This window comes from Oryx dammah, unplaced genomic scaffold (assembly GCF_014754425.2).
Source record: "Oryx dammah isolate SB20612 unplaced genomic scaffold, SCBI_Odam_1.1 HiC_scaffold_3, whole genome shotgun sequence".
NCBI classification, from domain to species: domain Eukaryota; kingdom Metazoa; phylum Chordata; class Mammalia; order Artiodactyla; family Bovidae; genus Oryx; species Oryx dammah.
In genome coordinates, this window is record NW_024070187.1 from 22,770,190 (window position 1) to 22,788,720 (window position 18,531).

Genomic DNA, 18,531 nt, shown 5'->3' on the forward strand with positions numbered 1-18,531 from the left:
GTGTTTATTAAGACATCACATGGAAAACAGATGGTTACAACCTAATCTCCCATGACTGCTCCACATGGCCTTGTCATCACCAACAACTTGGTGTCATTAATCTTACTTTGTGAACCAACTGCAAAGCATCCCATTTTTGGTACACTTACTTATTCACTGAATTTTTCAGTTTCTTAGAAGAAAATCACAAATGTATTCACAGTAAACAACATATACTTGAAAAAACTTGAGGCTTAGAGATTTCTGTGTTATATCAAAGTCAAAAATTGAGAAAAATTGTCCTACATTTATACTTTAATCAGGAAGGCATCAACTGGACACATTTTAAAAAGTCCAGTCAGAGATGCTTCTCAAAATTAGAAAGAACAATGCACAACCCCCCATATTTGGAGACAGATTAATCTCACTTATTTTTCCTTATCTTTTATTAGAGAAAACTGGTTTACTTGGCATGTAGAAAGTACTCACAAATACTTATTGAGTGAATGAGTTATTTGCTGATATTTTTTCAAAATTTTCAGAAGCTGTGTTTTCACCGGGAGAGTGTCAGAGATTTACTAACAATCAAGGACTGAGACCTCAGTACTCTTATCTACAACGCTAAGATCTGGGGCCTTGATACTGCCTTGCTCGGGCTTAGTTCCTTTATGAAATAAACAAACAATCACCGGCATCATTGACAGAGCAAGTCCATTACCTTAACTGGCTTTGCTCTGTCAATTCTTTAAATCTCCCTACAAAGTAGTTTTTAATTTATTCTTTCTAAATCCTGGTGGGTTAGGATGCAGCGACTAGAGGACACTCTCCAGCAAGCAAAACTCTCGTGCTTCCTGACGCCGACGCAGCTGCTGTTCCAAGGAGTGAAAATAAGTGGCGCTCAGGGGCCTGGGAGCACACAGGGGAGCACTGAGCAGGGTCTCTTCTTCCAAAATGTTTGCAAGTCATTCATCAAGGTACAGATTAAAACAACGTTAACTGATTCCATTTCTGTCACTATTTACTAACCCTTACACATTTGCTGAGTGTTTCGCCAGCTTTTTTCACAATCTAGATCTCCTAGATCAAGCCTGTTTCTCCTAGCACATACTCCTTTTGTCTTTTAAAATGGCAATTTACTGCTGTGACTTGCTCCTTGATTTTTGGCTTCCTACCTATTAGGCAAGAGGAAGGAAAGAGGAAAACTGAATCCAACTCCTTTCCTTCTAACCTAAGCATTCTTTTCTTCCTTAGAATTCTGCTTCAAATGGTCTCTTGACTCTTACATCTTCTTTTTCTTCTAAAAAGGAAATAGATATCTCATGCTTCTTTTGTTAAAGGACTGGAGCAGATGATGCATAAAATGCAAAGACCAACCATCATTCAGATGGGAAAAAATTTAATCTTTGCAAACACAAATTTAAAATTAATGCATTTAGCTAATAAAGAGGAATGATTTGCATTTCAAGTATATAATTAGGATGCATACTTTTTTCTCTAAAACAATCTGAGACAACCCCCTTTGCCTCTTCTAGGTTAGATTATCCTCTGATGGAAAAGAAGAGAGTCATAGGAGCACTTAAAATGATAATTGAATAATAAAATAACTTTAATGCAGATGAGAAATGTCTTCACTCAGTTCTGAAGGAGAAAAACTTCAAGGTTTCTTTAGTTATAGATACGAAAATCTTACTTTCAGGAACATTTATTTTTCCCATCCCAGAAACAAGGAGTGGGGGCTATAAGAAAAGGTAAAGGGCCTTTTGGTAAAGAGCTATGTACAATGATCAATAATCAGTGATTTTTACTTAAGTAAACATCTCAGCCTTCAACTTATATGCAACACCCCATTTTCTGCTCATCCAGCCACTATTCTGTATTCTCTGTTTCCAATAGTCATTTTAATCACTTGGGTAATGATGCTAAGGGCTCCTTTAAGACCTCTAGAAACCCTAAATACTATAAAGAGAACATTACCCCATATGCATTTAAACCAAGACTAATACTAAACTATAAAGTAAATCTTAGAGATTACAAGAAGTTTCTGATTTTTTTCCACAGTTACTTTGATTTTTTTTTTTTTAATATCACATAAGCAATTCTTTTGAGAACAGATTTGGTATTCTTGTTTGCCAAGCCCTATACACAGTCTTGACTTGTCTGTTGGGGGTTGCAGAGTGACAACATCTCAAACATTAACTCTAATAGCACCAGGCTCCAGCAGTTAATCTCTGTCTCCTCTCTCCCCATCTTCTTGAGTACTTTAATTAACAATCATTTTAATAGAAACATTCAAATTATCTAAATAATCATATCTTGCTATTCACATGGAAAGGAATTGCGTGCCCCGGAATAATGATGGTCCCAAACACACCACGCAAGTGGCATCCCTTAGGCCTTTCTGTCACTACACTGCTGCTTTGAAAACCAGTACAATGGAGACAGAGTGAGCCTTGGGCTGCACAGGTCACAGTAGAGGAGCAGGGCTTCCGTATGTATCAGCAGTTCCCCTGCACTGGCGGCACAGGCAATGGTGGTACTCCCCACATATGTGTGTCCCTGAAATTTCTCAGAGACAAACGGTGGGGAAGGCACTGTCCCCCTCACTACACAAAATCTCCTTCCTGCTGTATTTATTTAGTATGAAGAATCACAGAACATTATTGAAAGGTAGAATCTGAAATTTCATCTGGTCCAACCCATATATTTATTAATGCATAAAATGTATTCATTATTCAAATCATATATTTATAATATTACAAGGATTAGAAACGCCATCAAGCAAAATGAGGAAACGTAAGGTTGACCTGGATTTCACCTGCTGGATATATTTCCTTTTAACATTTTGACAATCTGGAGAACATCCCTTGGTAATAATGACTATACGATCCTCCGTCCTAGCAACTACCTTAACAGCCGTATTCAACAGTAACAGCTCAGTGAGAGAATGATCAAAGGAGCGAATTGTTAAAATGGAGAACAAGCTTGAAGACCCCTGAGAAGACAAAACGGGTTAAGCCACATAAACAAAACTGAATCTTGCTTATTCCTTGAGTGTAAGTAAAATTTAACTTAGGTTATTCCTTATCAATGCCCCTGATAGTCATAAATAAAACCTAAGTTGTCTTCTTAACATGATGTAAAGTAATCTCTTTTAACCAATTCCCTGCTATCTTGAAAACTCCATTGAAATAATAAATCATTGTAAAAGGGAAACAACTTCATCATTCTCTTTATCTGTTCAGTCACTCAGTCATGTCCAACTCTTCATGACCCCACAGACTGCAACACGCCAGACTTCCCTGTCCCTTACCAACTCCCAGAGCTTACTCAAACTCACGTCCACTGAGTCAGTGATACCATCCAATCATCTCGTCCTCTGTCATCCCCTTCTCCTCCTGCCTTCAATCTTTCCCAGCATCAGGGCCTTTTCTAATGAGTTGGCTTTTTGAATCAGGTTTCTCGTGAGAACTCCTAAACCACAACTAGCTGCTGAACAGCCATGGACAGGAGAAGGTTGGATCCCACCAAAACCAGATACCCCATGTCCAAGGGCAAAGAAAAGAAGAAGCACCAAGAAGATGGTAGGAGGGACAAAATCACATTTAGAGTCAAACCCCATACTCGTCAGAGACCCTTGGAGGGCTCAAACAAAACCTTGTGTGCACCAGGAACCCAGGGACCCCACAAAAGACTGAGTCGGACATGCCTTTGAGTGTCTCAGCGTCTCCTGGGGAGGCATGGGTCAGCAGTGGCCTGCCGCAGGGGGCAGGAGCTCTGGCTGTAGCAGACCTGGGAGGAGCTGTGTGTGGCATAAATCCTCTTGGAGGAGGTCGCCATTAGCCCCACCATAGAGCCACTGAGCAGACGACCCACAAAGTGGAGAACAATTACACCAAAGAAATTTTCGCATTGTTGCAAAAGTCCTAGGGCCCACAACAGATTTCCCACCCTGAGGATCCAGCAAAGGAACTGAGAAGCCCCAGGGAATTTGAAGGTCAGTGAGATTTGATTACAGAATTTCCACAGGACTGGGGAAACAGACTGTTGGAGGGCTCCTTGTGTGCACCAGGACCCAGGAGAAAGGAGCAGTGACCCCACAAGAGACTGAGCCAGATTGCCTGTGAGTGTCCAGGGTCTCCAGCAGAGTCGTGGACGACAGAGGCCTGCCGAGGAGTCATAGACACCGAATGCCACAGTCCCGGGGGCCATGGCATGCTAGCATAAGTCCTTTGGATGGAGGTTGCCATTACTGACTTTACCCCTACCATAGTTTGGCCTCAGACCAAACTACAGGGAGAGAACACAGCCCTACCCATCAGCAGAAAACTGGATTAAAGATTTACTGAGCATGGCCCTGCCCATCAGAGCAACATCCAGATTCCCCCACAGCCAGTTCCTCCCACCAGGAAGCTTTCACAAGCCTCTTATCCTCATCCATCAGAGGACAGACAGAATGGAAACCACAATCACAAAAAACTAACCAAACTGAGCACAAGGATTACAGACTTGTCTAATTCAGTGAAACTATGAGCCATGCCGTGTAGACAGAGCCACCCAAGACGGATGGGTCATGCTGGTGAGTTCCGGCAAAACATGGTCCCCTGGAGAAGGGAATGGCAAACCACATCAGTATTCTTGTCTTGAGAACCCCATGAGCAGTATGAAAAGGCGAAAAGATAGGACACTGAAAGATGAACTCCCTAGGTCAGTAGGTGCCCCATATGCTGGAGAAGAGTGGAGAAATAGCTCCAGAAAGAATGAAGAGGCTGAGTCAAAGCGAAAACGACACCCAGTTGTGGATGTGACTGGTGATGGAAGTAGAGTCTGATGCTGTAAAGAACAATATTGCATGGGAACTTGGAATGTTAGGGCCATGAATCAAGGTAAATAGGAAGTGGTCAAACAGGAGATGGCAAGAGTGAACATCAACATTTTAGGAATCGGTGAACTAAAATGGACGAGAATGGGTGAATTGAATTCAGATGACCATCATATCTACTACTGTGGGCAAGAATCCCTTAGAAGAAGTGGCCCTCATAGTCAACAAAAGAGTCCAAAATGCAGTACTTGGGTGCAACCTCAAAGAAGACAGAAGGATCTCTGTTTCCAAGGCCTGTTCCAATGATCTCTGTTTGCTATTCTCTTTATAAGCCATCCTATAATATCATGGCCTCTGAGCTTCATACCACTTTCAGATTTAAAGTCTCCTTGTTCACCAGGAATATGTTTCTCACTCAATAAAATATTTATACTAAGTGAAGCTCTTTAAATTTTCTTGTGGACACTGTGTGCATGTGTATGTGTATTTGTGTGTATACATATAACAGTTTAGATATGTAAAATGCAACTATAGATATGTATGCTTCTTTTCCCCAAAATGGGGTCATATTATATATTCTACTTTTTAAACCACTTAATCCCAGCTCTGCCACTTACTAGCTATATGCTAAATTACCTAATTTCTCTACATTTTAATTACTTCATCTATAAAATAGGCATTAAAAAATAATCCTTATCTCATTGGGTTGTTACAAAAATTAAATAAATTAGTGCGTGTGAATTGCTTATAATAGTAACCAATAAATATTAATGATTATCACCCTACAATTATATTGGTCATATAAGCCATATCCAATAAAACCTTTCATATGCCAGATGAGAATTCTAAACCCAAAGAGGTTAATTGCCTTGACAATTTGGACAGCATCTGCAGAACCAGGATGCCGGGACATGTCTCAGTAGTGGTTTCTTCCTGTAACTAACAGAACAGCTTTGTAACAAGAACTAACATGCAAAGTGCTTCCTAGATGCAATGGCCTGTGCTGGGAACTTTAAAACCATTACTTCATGCAATCCTGGCGAATAACCTTACAAAGGCAGTTGCTGTTATGATTCTAATTTTATCCATGAAGAAACCAGGACACAAGCAAATTACCAAATTTTCCCAAGGTGTCACAACTAAGTGATAAATCCACACGTGAGTGCAGGTTTTCTAGCTCCAAAACCCTTGCCTTGAAACAGTATCCTATGCCATATCACACAAGAATTTCTACAGAACAAATGTGCGTTCTGAGTCACTCAGTCTTGTCTGAATCTTTGCAACTCCATGGACTAGCCTGTTAGGCTCCTCTGTTCATAGAATTTTCCAGGCAAGAATACTGGAATGGGTTGCCATTTCTTACTCCAGGAGATCTTTCCAACCCAGGGATAGAAACTGCATCTCCTGATTCTCTTGCATTAACAGGCAATTTCTTTACCACTGAGCACCTGAGAAGAACAAAGGTGATGCACCCATAAATCTCCAAAGGTCAATAAGATTATAAAGATCATTAAGAGAGCGTATTTCCCTAATCACCTAACTTATTCATTATAAAAGGTTTTAAGCACACAAAGAATTCAATGGCTTGACATTCTAAAATATAACTCAATTCACCACAGGTACTTATATTCCTACTCTCTGCCTCACAGTTTCTCAGGCATATTTAGAGCATGAAAACCCACTTCTGTGACCATGTCTCACTAAGTTCAACTTCTATTTTTCTTGTAAAAAAAATCCAGTTGTTTTCAGTTGGGTTTTGAAAACTGCTTCAGTAACAAGAGTAGAACTTTGGGATCTCAGGTTCTTCTCAAATGGATGGGGAGGGATTAGGGCATTTGTCAGGCTTAAGCTTGCTGTGTTCTCTGGAGTCTGTGGGATATATTTTCAACAATGTAGGAAAGAACAGGCATGCTGAAAAATGTTGAATAGATTTGTTTATGAGCCAGGACAGAAGGTCATATTTCACCTTTTGAACAGGAAAAATCCCAGGCAATCTTTTGTGTTGAAATATGAAATTATTCCCTCCTTTCAATCCTCTGCTGCTTTCATATATTGCTCACTTGCATTTCATAGTGAGTCATGCCTGCAGCAATCGAAGGCTTGTCTTGCTTCATTGTAACCACCTGCCTTCTCATCAGCTCACTTGATGAAAACTTCAAGTCAAACTACAATATATGTTTTTACTGATTTTTGTGTCCAGACAAAAGCCTTCAAATCAATGTTGGAAAACTACAGCCACATGTTTCACCCACAAAAAAAAAAAAAAAAAAAGAAACTCAAAATCTGAACACTCAAAGGGAAAACTGGCCTTTTACCCATAGAATTCTACATGTTCGTTTCATAGACCAGTTGCAAAAAGTTTACATAATATTTTATCTTCATATAAGTGCTTCTTTTCTTTCTTTGATTATTAGTTTTTGCCCAAGGAATCTTCCAATAGAAGATGTCGATATTCTATAGAACACTGTGGGTAAATAATGATAAATCTAAGGAAGCAAACTGAATAATAAGGATTTGCAAAATAAATAAAATTAACAATCTACTATTTCATACATTGACTTACTCAATTAACTATAGAATCCACTAGCAATAACTCTGAGGCTTAAGAGGTTAAGAACTTGCTGGAGCAGATCACAAAGGTAAGTCAGACAGATCAGAGGCAGGTAATATTAAAAGTATTTTTTCAAATTGTGAAGACTAAATAAATGCAACCAGATATTTAAATGCCTGGTACAATGATGCACATAAAAGATACCATATGAAAATTAATTGACTTTTCCTTTAACTTTACCTTCAGGGAATTCATAGAATTCTTTGTAAAGCCAGCAAACAATGTGAATGTTTTTCCTGGTAGATACTTAGAAGCATTTGCATCTCAAAATTTCACTGTGGAAGGGTAGGAGACACCAGCTTCCCAAATTCATCCAGAGATAAAATAATAAACTCTATTCAGGAAGCCTTCTCCCAACAAATGCTATGCTTTCCATATCCCTGCTATGAAAATTAACATTCTCATATCAAGCTGAAAGGAGTCTCCATAATCTGTAAAACACTCAGAAACACTGAAGTGTGTTAACAATGTTGGTACATCAAGTTATAGACTGTCCTGACACTCAATTAAATCCAATAATTACCAAGTTGCAAATCACTAATTAAGTTGACTGATGTGGTCATGTATGGATATGAGAGTTGGACTGTGAAGAAAGCTGAGCACCGAAGAATTGATGGTTTTGAACTGTGGTGTTGGAGAAGACTCTTGAGAGTCTCTTGGACTTCAAGGAGATCCAACCAGTCCATTCTGAAGGAGATCAGCCCTGGGATTTCTTTGGAAGGAATGATGCTAAAGCTGAAACTCCAGTACTTTGGCCACCTCATGAGAAGAGCTGACTCACTGGAAAAGACTCTGATGCTGGGAGGGATTGGGGACAGAAGGAGAAGGGGACAACAGAGGGTGAGATGGCTGGATGGCATCACCAACTTGATGGATGTGAGTTTGAGTGAAACTCTGGGAGTTGGTGATGGACAGGGAGGCCTGGCGTGCTGCAATTCATGGGGTCGCAAAGAGTTGGACATGACTGAGTGACTGAACTGAACTGAACTGAACTGATGTTATTACCAAAATTATTTTTAGTACTGAGTCCAAGATTCTGAGAGTACTTTGTTTATATTTTGTCTTTATTTTTATATATACTTATAAATGTGTCTTTCTGGTCTTAGATATTTTATATCTTTTAAATAATTCATTTAAACATTAAGATGTTCAACGATCAGATCAACTTCATCGCTCTCTTTTATCATTAGATTCAATAAATCATGTGAGTTTAAAAAACAAATAAATTGAAGAGACATTTAGGGAACATTTAGGAACATTTGAGTCTGTATGTGTACACAAGTACTGATAAAAAATTAACTTGGAGCTCTTCAGCTCTCAAAAGACTTAAAATTGCCAATGAAACAAACAAAAATTCTCAACAGCTTGTTTACAATTTTCCATAGCAAATATATAGAATATAGATTTTGGAGCCAGATATATTTAAAGCTTTGGTTGGGATCCTACAGTCGAGTCCACGCAACTGTAGGGGTACCTTGCAAATCTGAATGATTAGAACATTGTTTTCCTGCCAAGTAGTTAGGGCGTTCCAGGTGGAACAGTGGGTTGGCACACCTACCAATCAGGAGATGCAAGAGATGTGGGTTTGATCCCTAGGTCGGGAAGACGCCCTGGAATAAGAAATGGCAACCCACTCCAGTATTCTTGCCTGGAAAAGGGACCTGGCGGTCTTCAGTTCATGGGGTCACCCAGTGTCAGACATTACTGAGCACACACGTACACACGCAGCAAACCGAGTTATAAGGATGATTCTAGCTCCAACCTTGAAACCAATCGTGTGATGCTGAGTAAACTGACTAACCTTTCTAAACACCCATTCTCTCACCAGTAAAGCAAGAATGTTTTAAAGAAGGTCTTAATTCCCTTTTCTGTCAAAATTATGGTTATTATGTGTAGGAAGCTCTGTAAGATGCTGTAAGGTTGGAGGAAACAAGCTGAAGGTGACTGTCACAGTGTATTGTATGCCTTTTAGCTGATTTTATCAGTAATGGTCTGATAAATTGAGTGGTAAAGGGATGAGGAAAGTTCTGATTTACAGCATTCACTGATTTCCAGGGTGTAACTATTCCCACCTTTGCCAAATTTCAAGCTGTCTATGCAATGTCACTAGATACAAAGTTGGGAAGACCTGGGCATATCTAGCTCTCAGAAACTGGTACAAGCAGTTTCCAGCACACATATGACTACATTCTCCTGATCTAAAGCTAATCTCAAGCTTTAGATGACAAATATCCATGATCACTTTAAAATGATGCCTTAATAACAAAGCAAACCAAAACCTTCCAGAGGAAAATTTTCTATTTGGATGAGAAGATACATAGTATGCATTTTTTCTGGTCTTGGGGAAATAAAAATGCAAATTAATATTCTTCAGTGAAAGGCACAAAACACATCTCAGTTTTGTTTAAAGCTAAAGTAGGTTGCAAGTTTGCAAATTCTCATTTAACACAGCTCAAGTGAGACCTTTTATTCATATAGGCTGGAAATCTCTCTCCTTTTTCAGTTTAAAATTTTCTTTTTTAAAAAACTTTCTATTTTGTGTTGAGGTATAGAAAATTACAAACAATGCTGTGACAGTTTCAGGTGAACAGCTAAGAGACAGTCACACATACACATGTATCAATTCTCCCCCAAACTCCCCCTCCAGTCCAGGTCATCACACAACATTGAGCAGAGTTTCATGTGCTATACAGTAGGTCCTTGTTGACTATCCATTTTAAACATAGCAGTGTGTACATGTTCATCCTAAACTCTCCAACTGTCTCTCTCCCTCATCCTCCCCTATAGCAACAAGCTCATTCTCTAAGTCTGAGAATCTCTTTCTGCTTTGTATGTTGATTTCTATCATTTCTTTTAGATTCCACATGTAAGGGATGTCACGATATTTCTCCTTCTCTGTCTGACTTACTTCAATCATTGTGACACTCTCTAGGTCCATCCATGTTGCTACAAATGGCATTATTTCACTCTTTTTATTGGCTGCATAATATTCCATTATATACGTGTAACACATCTTTATCCATTCATCTGTTGATGGATATTTAGGTTGCTACCATTTCTTGGCTATTGAAAACAGTGCTACAATAAAGATTGGGGTGCATGTATCCTTTAGAACTATGCTTTTCTCCAGATACGTGCCCAGGAGTGGGATTTCAGAGTCATATGGTAGCTCTATTTTTAGTTTTTAAAGGAACCTCCATACTGTTCTCCATAGGAACCATACCAATTTACATTCCCATCAACAGTATTGGTGGCTTCCCTTCTCTCCACACCTTTTCCAGCATTTATTGTCTGTTAATTTTTTGATAATAGCCATTCTGGTAGATGTGAGATGATATCTCATTGTAGTTTTTATTTGTATTTCTCTAATAATTAGCAATGCTGAACATCTTTTCATGTGCCTCTTGGCCATCTGTATATCTTCTTTGGAGAAATGTTTACTTAGGTCTTCTGACCATTTTTTGAATGGGTTGTTTGTTTTGATGCTGTTAAGCATTGTGAACTGTTCGTAAATGTTGGAGACTAAACCCTTGTCAGTCACATCAATTACAAATATTTTCTCCCAATCTATGAGTTGTTTTTTCATTTTGTTTATTGTTTCTTTTTTTTTTCTTTTGCTGTGAGAAAGCTTTTGAATTTAAGTAGGACACCACCCTTATGGCAGAAAGTGAAGAGGAACTAAAAAGCCTCTTGATGAAAGTAAAAGAGGAGAGTGAAAAAGTTGTCTTAAAGCTCAACATTCAGAAAATGAAGATCATGGCATCTGGTCCCATCACTTCATGGGAAATAGATGGGGAAACAGTGGAAACAGTTGCAGACTTTATTTTGGGGGCTCCAAAATCACTGCAGATGGTGACTGCAGCCATGAAATTAAAAGACACTTCTTGGAAGAAAAGTTATGACCAACCTAGATAGTATATTCAAAAGCAGAGACATTACTTTGCTGACTAAGGCCCATCTAGTCAAGGCTGTGGTTTTTCCAGTGGTCATGTATGGATGTGAGAGTTGGACTGTGAAGAAGGCTGAGCGCCGAAGAATTGATGGTTTTGAACTGTGGTGTTGGAGAAGACTCTTGAGAGTCCCTTGGACTGCAAGGAGATCCAACCAGTCCATTCTGGAAGAGATCAACCCTGGGATTTCTTTGGAAGGAATGATGCTAAAGCTGAAAGTCCAGTACTTTGGCCACCTTATGAGAAGAGTTGACTCATTGGAAAAGACTTTGATGCTGGGAGGGATTGGGGGCAGGAGAAGAAGGGGACGACAAAGGATGAGATGGCTGGATGGCATCACTGACTCGATGGACGTGAGTCTGAGTGAACTCCGGGAGTTGGTGATGGACAGGGAAGCCTGGCGTGCTGCGATTCATGGGGTCGCAAAGAGTCGGACATGACTGAGCGACTGAACTGAACTGAACTGAACTGAGGTTCCATTTGTTTTTGTTTCCATTATTCTGGGAGACAGTTCAAAAAGGTAATGCTGCAATTTGTGTCAGAGGGTGTTCTGCCTGTGTTGTCCTCTAGGAGTTTTTATAGTGTCTGGACTCACATTCAGGTCATTTTGAGTTTATTTTTGTGTATGGTCTTGAAGAATGATTTAATTTCATTTCTTTACATGTAGCTGTTTGGTTTTCCCAGCACCATGTGTTGAAGAGACTGTCTTTCCAATGTTGTATAGTCGTGCCTCCTCTGCCACAAATTAATTGGCCATCGGTGCATGGGTTTATTTTTGAGTTTTCTATCCTGTTCCAAAGATCTGTATTTCTATTTTTGTGCCAGTAACATACTATTTTGATGACTGTAGCTTTGTAGTATAGTTTAAGGCCAGGAATCCTGATTCCTCCAGCTCCGATTTTCTTTCTCAAGATTGCTATTGGCTATTCAAGGTCTTTTGTGTCTTAAGCTAGAAAATCTCATAATGTGCTACACTTACACAAGATAAAGGTGAGAAACAACTTAAAGTTGGAGAAGTCTCATTTGAATAATTCAGCTGATCACATTCACAAATCTACAGAAGAGAATTCTCCCTTTCTTAAATGCATCACTCAAAAATATCCTTCTGTATTAAAATACCTTACTAGACTAAGATTTAAAATTTCATTTAAAATAAAGCCAAGAAGCCTTGAAGAGGGATCTCTCACATATGTACCATCCATTGCAGCTCACTTTACATATTCCAGCAAGAGGAAGATTCTTTTTCCTTGTCCAACAAAAACCCAGTCAATAATAAGTTGACAGAACTCAGTCAATAAGTAACCACAACCCCAACTCCAATGAACTTTTATTCAAAACAGTCCCCCTTGACTTCCTCCTTTCCTCTATAGAAGAATGTGTCCTTCCTTTGTTCTGTGGACTTGCTTATGCTTTGCCATAGTTTGCATGTCCCAATTTGCAATTCCTCTGTACTTTCTGAATAAACTCAACTTTTCTAGTTAAATCACTTACCTTTTTGTTTTAAAGATTAACATTACTTTAATGTTTTGAGTCTGAAGTAAGACCCAAAGGAGACAAATCCCTAAGGACTAAACAATCCCTAGAACCACTGGGGTACCCACCTGAGAAATTGAAGAAGATACACAAAAATGGAAAGATATTCCATGCTTATGGATTGAAAGAATTGATATTGTTTAAAATATCCATACTGGGGCTTCCCTAGTGGCTCAGCAGTGAATACTCCATCTGCCAATGCAGGAGACACAACAAGTTCAGTCCCTGGGTCAGGAAGACCCCACATGCTGGATGGCAACTAAGCCCATGCACCACAACTATTGAGTCTGTGCTCCAGAGTCTCTGCTTTGCAAATACTGAGGCCACTTGCTTTAACTACAGAAGCCTGCACATCCTAGAGCCCTTGCTCAACAAAAGAGAAGCCACCAAAATAAGTCCACACCCTGCAGCTAGAGAGTAACTCCCATGTGCTGAAACTAGAGAAAAGCCCACGCAAGAGTGAATACCCAGCACAGCTATAAATAAATAAACAAACTATTTTTTAAATGAATCTTACTTTTCAAAAAAGTCCATATTACCCAAAGTAACGTACAGACCCGATGCACTATCTATCCCTATTGATGCTGAAGGCATATTTCACAGAACTAAAATAAATGATTCCAAAATTTCTATGGAATCAGCAAAACCCCTAAATAGCCAAAACAATCTTGAAAAAGAAGGACAAAGCTGCAGGTATCACAGTTCCCAATTTCAAAGTATACTAACAGTTACAATAATCAAAACCTTATGGTCCTGGTACAAAATGGGACACATAGATCAATGGAACAGAACTGAGAGCCCAGAAATAAACCCACACGTATATGGACAATTATTCAACAACAAAGGAGCAAAGAACATACAAAGAGAAATGGACAGTCTCTCCAATAAATAGGTGTTGGGGAAACTGGACAGCCAAATGCAGAATAATGAAACTAGACCACTATCTTACACCATACACAAAATTAAATAAAAATAGATTAAAGATTTGAATGAAAGACCTAAAACAATAAAACTTATAGAAGAAACCATAGGAAGTAACCTTATGATTTCAATTTTAGCAATGTTTTATAGCTCTGACTACAAAGGCAAGGGAAACAAAGGCAAAAATAAAGTGAGACTACACCAAACTTAAAAGTTTTTGCACGGTGAAGGAAACTGTCATCAAAACAAAAAAGCCACCTACTGAATTTGTGAAGATGTTTGCAAACTATATATTCAATAATTTTTGGCTAATATCAAAAATGCTTTCTTTAAACTCATACAATTAAACAAAAAAGTCAACTTGATTTTAAAAAAAAAGGCAGAGAATCTGAATAGACATTTTTTCAAAGAAGATATACAGATAGCCAACAGACACATGAAAAGATATTCAGTATCACTAATATTAGGGAAATGTAAATCAAAACCACTATGAATATAAACTTACACTTGTTAGGATGGTTTTTATTGAAAAGACAACAAATAACAAATGCTGGAGAGGATGTGGTAAAAGGAAGCCTTCATACACTGTTGGTGGGATTATAAATTGGGTGAGCCACTATGGAAAACAGTATGGAGGGTCCTCAAAAAATTATCAATAGAAAGAATGACCATATGACCTATTTATTCCACTTTGAGATATTTATATGAAAAATACAAAAACATTAATTCCAAAAGATATATGGACCCCTACGTTCATCATGGCATTATTTACTACAGCCAAAATAAGGAGGAAAGCCCTAGTTACCATTAACAGATGAACAGATAAAGATCATGTAGTATATATCAATGGAATACTTGTTGTTCACTTGCTAAGTCTTGTCTGACTCCTTGTGACCCCATGAACTGCAGCACATCAGGCTTCTCTGTTCATCATTATCTCTGTTTCCTCAAACTCACGTCCATTGAGTCAGTGATGCCATCCAACTATCTCATCCTTCTGTTGCCCTGATCTCCTCTTGCCCTCAATTTTTCCAAGCATCAGGGTCTTTTCCAATGAGTCAGTTCTTTGCATCAGGTGGCCAAAGTACTGGAGCTTCAGCTTCAGCATCAGCCCTTCCAGTGAATATTCAGGATTGATTTTCTTTAGGATTGTCTGGTTGGATCTCCTTGCAGTCCAAGGGACTCTCAAGAGTCTTCTCCAGCACCACAGTTGAAAAGCATAAATTCTTTGGTGTTCAGCCTTGTTTATGGTCCAACTCTCACACCTATACATGACTACTGGAAAAATCATGGCTTTGACTATAATGGAACTTTGTCGCAAAGTGACGTCTCTGCTTTTTAAAACACTGCCTACGTTTTACACAGCTATTTTTCCAAGAAGCAAGTGTCTTTTAATTTTGTGGTTGTAGTCACTGTCTGCACTGATTTTAGAGCCCAAGAAAATGAAATCTGACACTGTTGCACATTTTCCTGATCTATTTGCCATGAAGTGATAGGACCAGATGCCATGATCTTAATTTTGAATGTTGAATTTTAAACCAACATTTTCACTCTCCTCTTTCTCCTTCATCAAGAGGCTCTTTAGTTCTTCTTCATTTTCTGTCATTAAAGTGGTATCATCTGCATATCTGAAGTTGTTGATATTTCTCCTGGCAATCTTGACCCCAGCTTGTGATTCATCTAACCCAGCATTTCACATGCACTCTACATGTAAGTTAAATAAGCAGGGTGACAATATACAGCCTTGATGTACTCCTTCCCAATTTTGAATCAGTCCATTGTTTTATGTCCAATTCTAACTGTTGCTTCTTGACCTGCATACAGGTTTCTCAGGAGGCAGGCATGGTGGTCTGGTATGCCCATCTCTTTAAGAATATTACACAGTTTGTTGTGAGCCACACAGTCTAGTACTTTAGCATAGTCAATGAAGCAGAAATAGATGGGTTTGTGTGTGTGTGTGTGTGTGTGTTTGTAGTTCCTTTGCTTTTTCTATGATTTAGCATATGTGGACAATCTGATCTCTGGTTCCCTGTTTTTTCTAAATCCCTGCCTTTTCCAGATTGTACATCTGGAAGTTCTTGGTTCACATACTGCTGAAGCCTACTTTGAAGGATTTTGAGCAAAATCTTGCTGGCATGGTAAATGAGTACAATTGTATGTTAATTTAAACACTCTTTGGCATTGGTTTTCTTTGGGATTGGAATGAAAACTGATCTTTTCCAGTCCTGAGTTTTCTAAACTTGCTGGCATATTGAGTGCAGCATTTTAACAGCATCATCTTTTAAGACTTGAAATAGCTCAACTGGAATTCTATCACCTCCACCAGCTATATTCATGGTAATGCTTGCTAAGGCCCACTTGACTTCACACTCCAGAATGTCTGGCTCTAAGTGAGTGACCACATTATTGTGGTTAACTGGGTCATTAAGAGCTTTTTTGTACACTTCTGTGTATTTCTGCCACCTTTTCTTAATCTCTTCTGCTTCTGTTAAGGCCTTGCCATTTTTATTGTGCCTATCTTTGCATGAAACGTTCCCTTGGTAAATCCAATTTTCTTGAAGAGATCTCTAGTCTTTCCTATTCTATTGTCTTCTTCTTTTTCTTTGCTTCTTACCTATACTGCTGCTGTTGCTGCTGAGCCGCTTCAGTTGTGTCCGACTCTGTACAACCCCATAGACGGCAGGCTCCACCGTCCCTGGGATTCTCCAGGCAAGAATACTGGAGTGGGTTGCCATTTCCTTCTCCAATGCATGAAAGTGAAAAGTGAAAGGGAAGTCTCTCAGTCATGTCGACTCGCAGCACCCCAGGGACTTCAGCCTACCAGGCTTTAGCCATTAAAAAGATGGAATCTTGCCATTTGCAACAATATAGATGCTAAGAGAAATAAGTCAGACAAAGAAAGACAAAAACCATTGACTTTCACGTACATGGAATATAAAAAGCAGAAACACAAACAAAATAAATGAATAAACCAAATGAAACCATGAGAAACACCTAGATATAGAGAACAAAGTAGTGGGTACCAGACGGGGAGAGGTGGGGGCCAGGTAATTGGGTCAACTGAATGGTAACAAATGGAAACTAAATTTTGGTGATAAGCATGCTGTAGAGTACACAGAAGTAGAAATAGAATGTTTTAAACATGAGGCTTTTATCATAATAATAATAATGTATTTTAATGTTTTAAGTCCAAGTTAAATCTTAAGCTCAATTCATTGAATATCTAAATAATTTCCAATAGGTTAAACACTGTGTTCAATTCAATATTGAACACAGGTTTACCCACTTTTTGCTACTTTTACAGAGAAATAAGATATTTGATTGTGTTAGTAAAGGTTTTATGCCATCCCAAGGAATTTTCTATGAAAAAGCATTGGTGAATGAGTGAATGTTATTAATATAGATCTTCTATAAACTGTAGAAAAATTCTTAAAATTCTGATAAGTCCTGGTGTGATGTTATCAGTCATACTTCTAGTTACTATCTTAAATGTGTATCACAGAAATAACCAAATTCCCTTGCCATTTGCAATATAATGAACTCTCATCAGATCTTTAACCATTGCCATTTTTAGTCTTTTGTCATTTATAGAAAGGTATTGTTTTATTCTGGTGCTTTTACAAAAATATTTCTGCAAAAGTACTTCATTGTCAAGGAAATTTAAGGAAAGGACTTTTGACAAGAATAGGCTTTTGATAACTGTCAGATCATAAAACTGAACTAAGAACTTCCAGAACTAATGGAAAAACTGAATTCGAGCAGAACAAGTATTAATTACATGGGAAGAAATTAACTGAGGAGGATGATTATAATTTTTACGACTTTTTGTTTGAAAGCATGCTGGTTCCTTAATGCTTTATTTTTTCATATTTAATGTTTAAGGAAAACTTTTCTTTTACACTATCTATGACTTACAGCAATTTGGTAAAATATACATTATGTAGACAAAGATAAAGAGCTTCCCTTGTGGCTCAGTTCAGTTCAGTTCAGTTCAGTCGCTCAGTCATGTCCGACTCTTTGCGACCCCATGAATCACAGCACGCCAGGCCTCCCTGTCCATCACCAACTCCCGGAGGTCACTCAGACTCACGTCCATCGAGTCGGTGATGTCATCCAGCCATCTCATCCTCTGTCGTCCCCTTCTCCTTCTGCCCCCAACCCCTCCCAGCATCAGAGTCTTTTCCAATGAGTCAACTCTTCACATGAGGTGGCCAAAGTACTGGAGTTTCAGCTTCAGCATTATTCCTTCCAAACAAATCCCAGGGCTGATCTCCTTCAGAATGGACTGGTTGGATCTCCTTGCAGTCCAAGGGACTCTCAAGAGTCTTCTCCAACACCACAGTTCAAAAGCATCAATTCTTCAGTGCTCAGCCTTCTTCACAGTCCAACTCTCACATCCATACACAGCCACAGGAAAAACCATAGCCTTGACTAGATGGACCTTAGTCAGCAAAGTAATATCTCTGCTTTTGAATATGCTATCTAGGTTGATCATAACTTTTCTTCCAAGGAGTAAGTGTCTTTTAATTTCATGGCTGCAGTCACCATCACAAATCTGCCTGCAATACAGGAGACACAGGTTTACTCCATGGATTGGGAAAAGGTCAGGAGAAGGGAAGGGCAATCCACTCCAGTATTCCTGCTTGGAGAAGTCCATGGACAAAGGAGCCTGGTGGGTTACTCTCCATGGGGTCACAAAGAGTCTGACAGGACTGAGA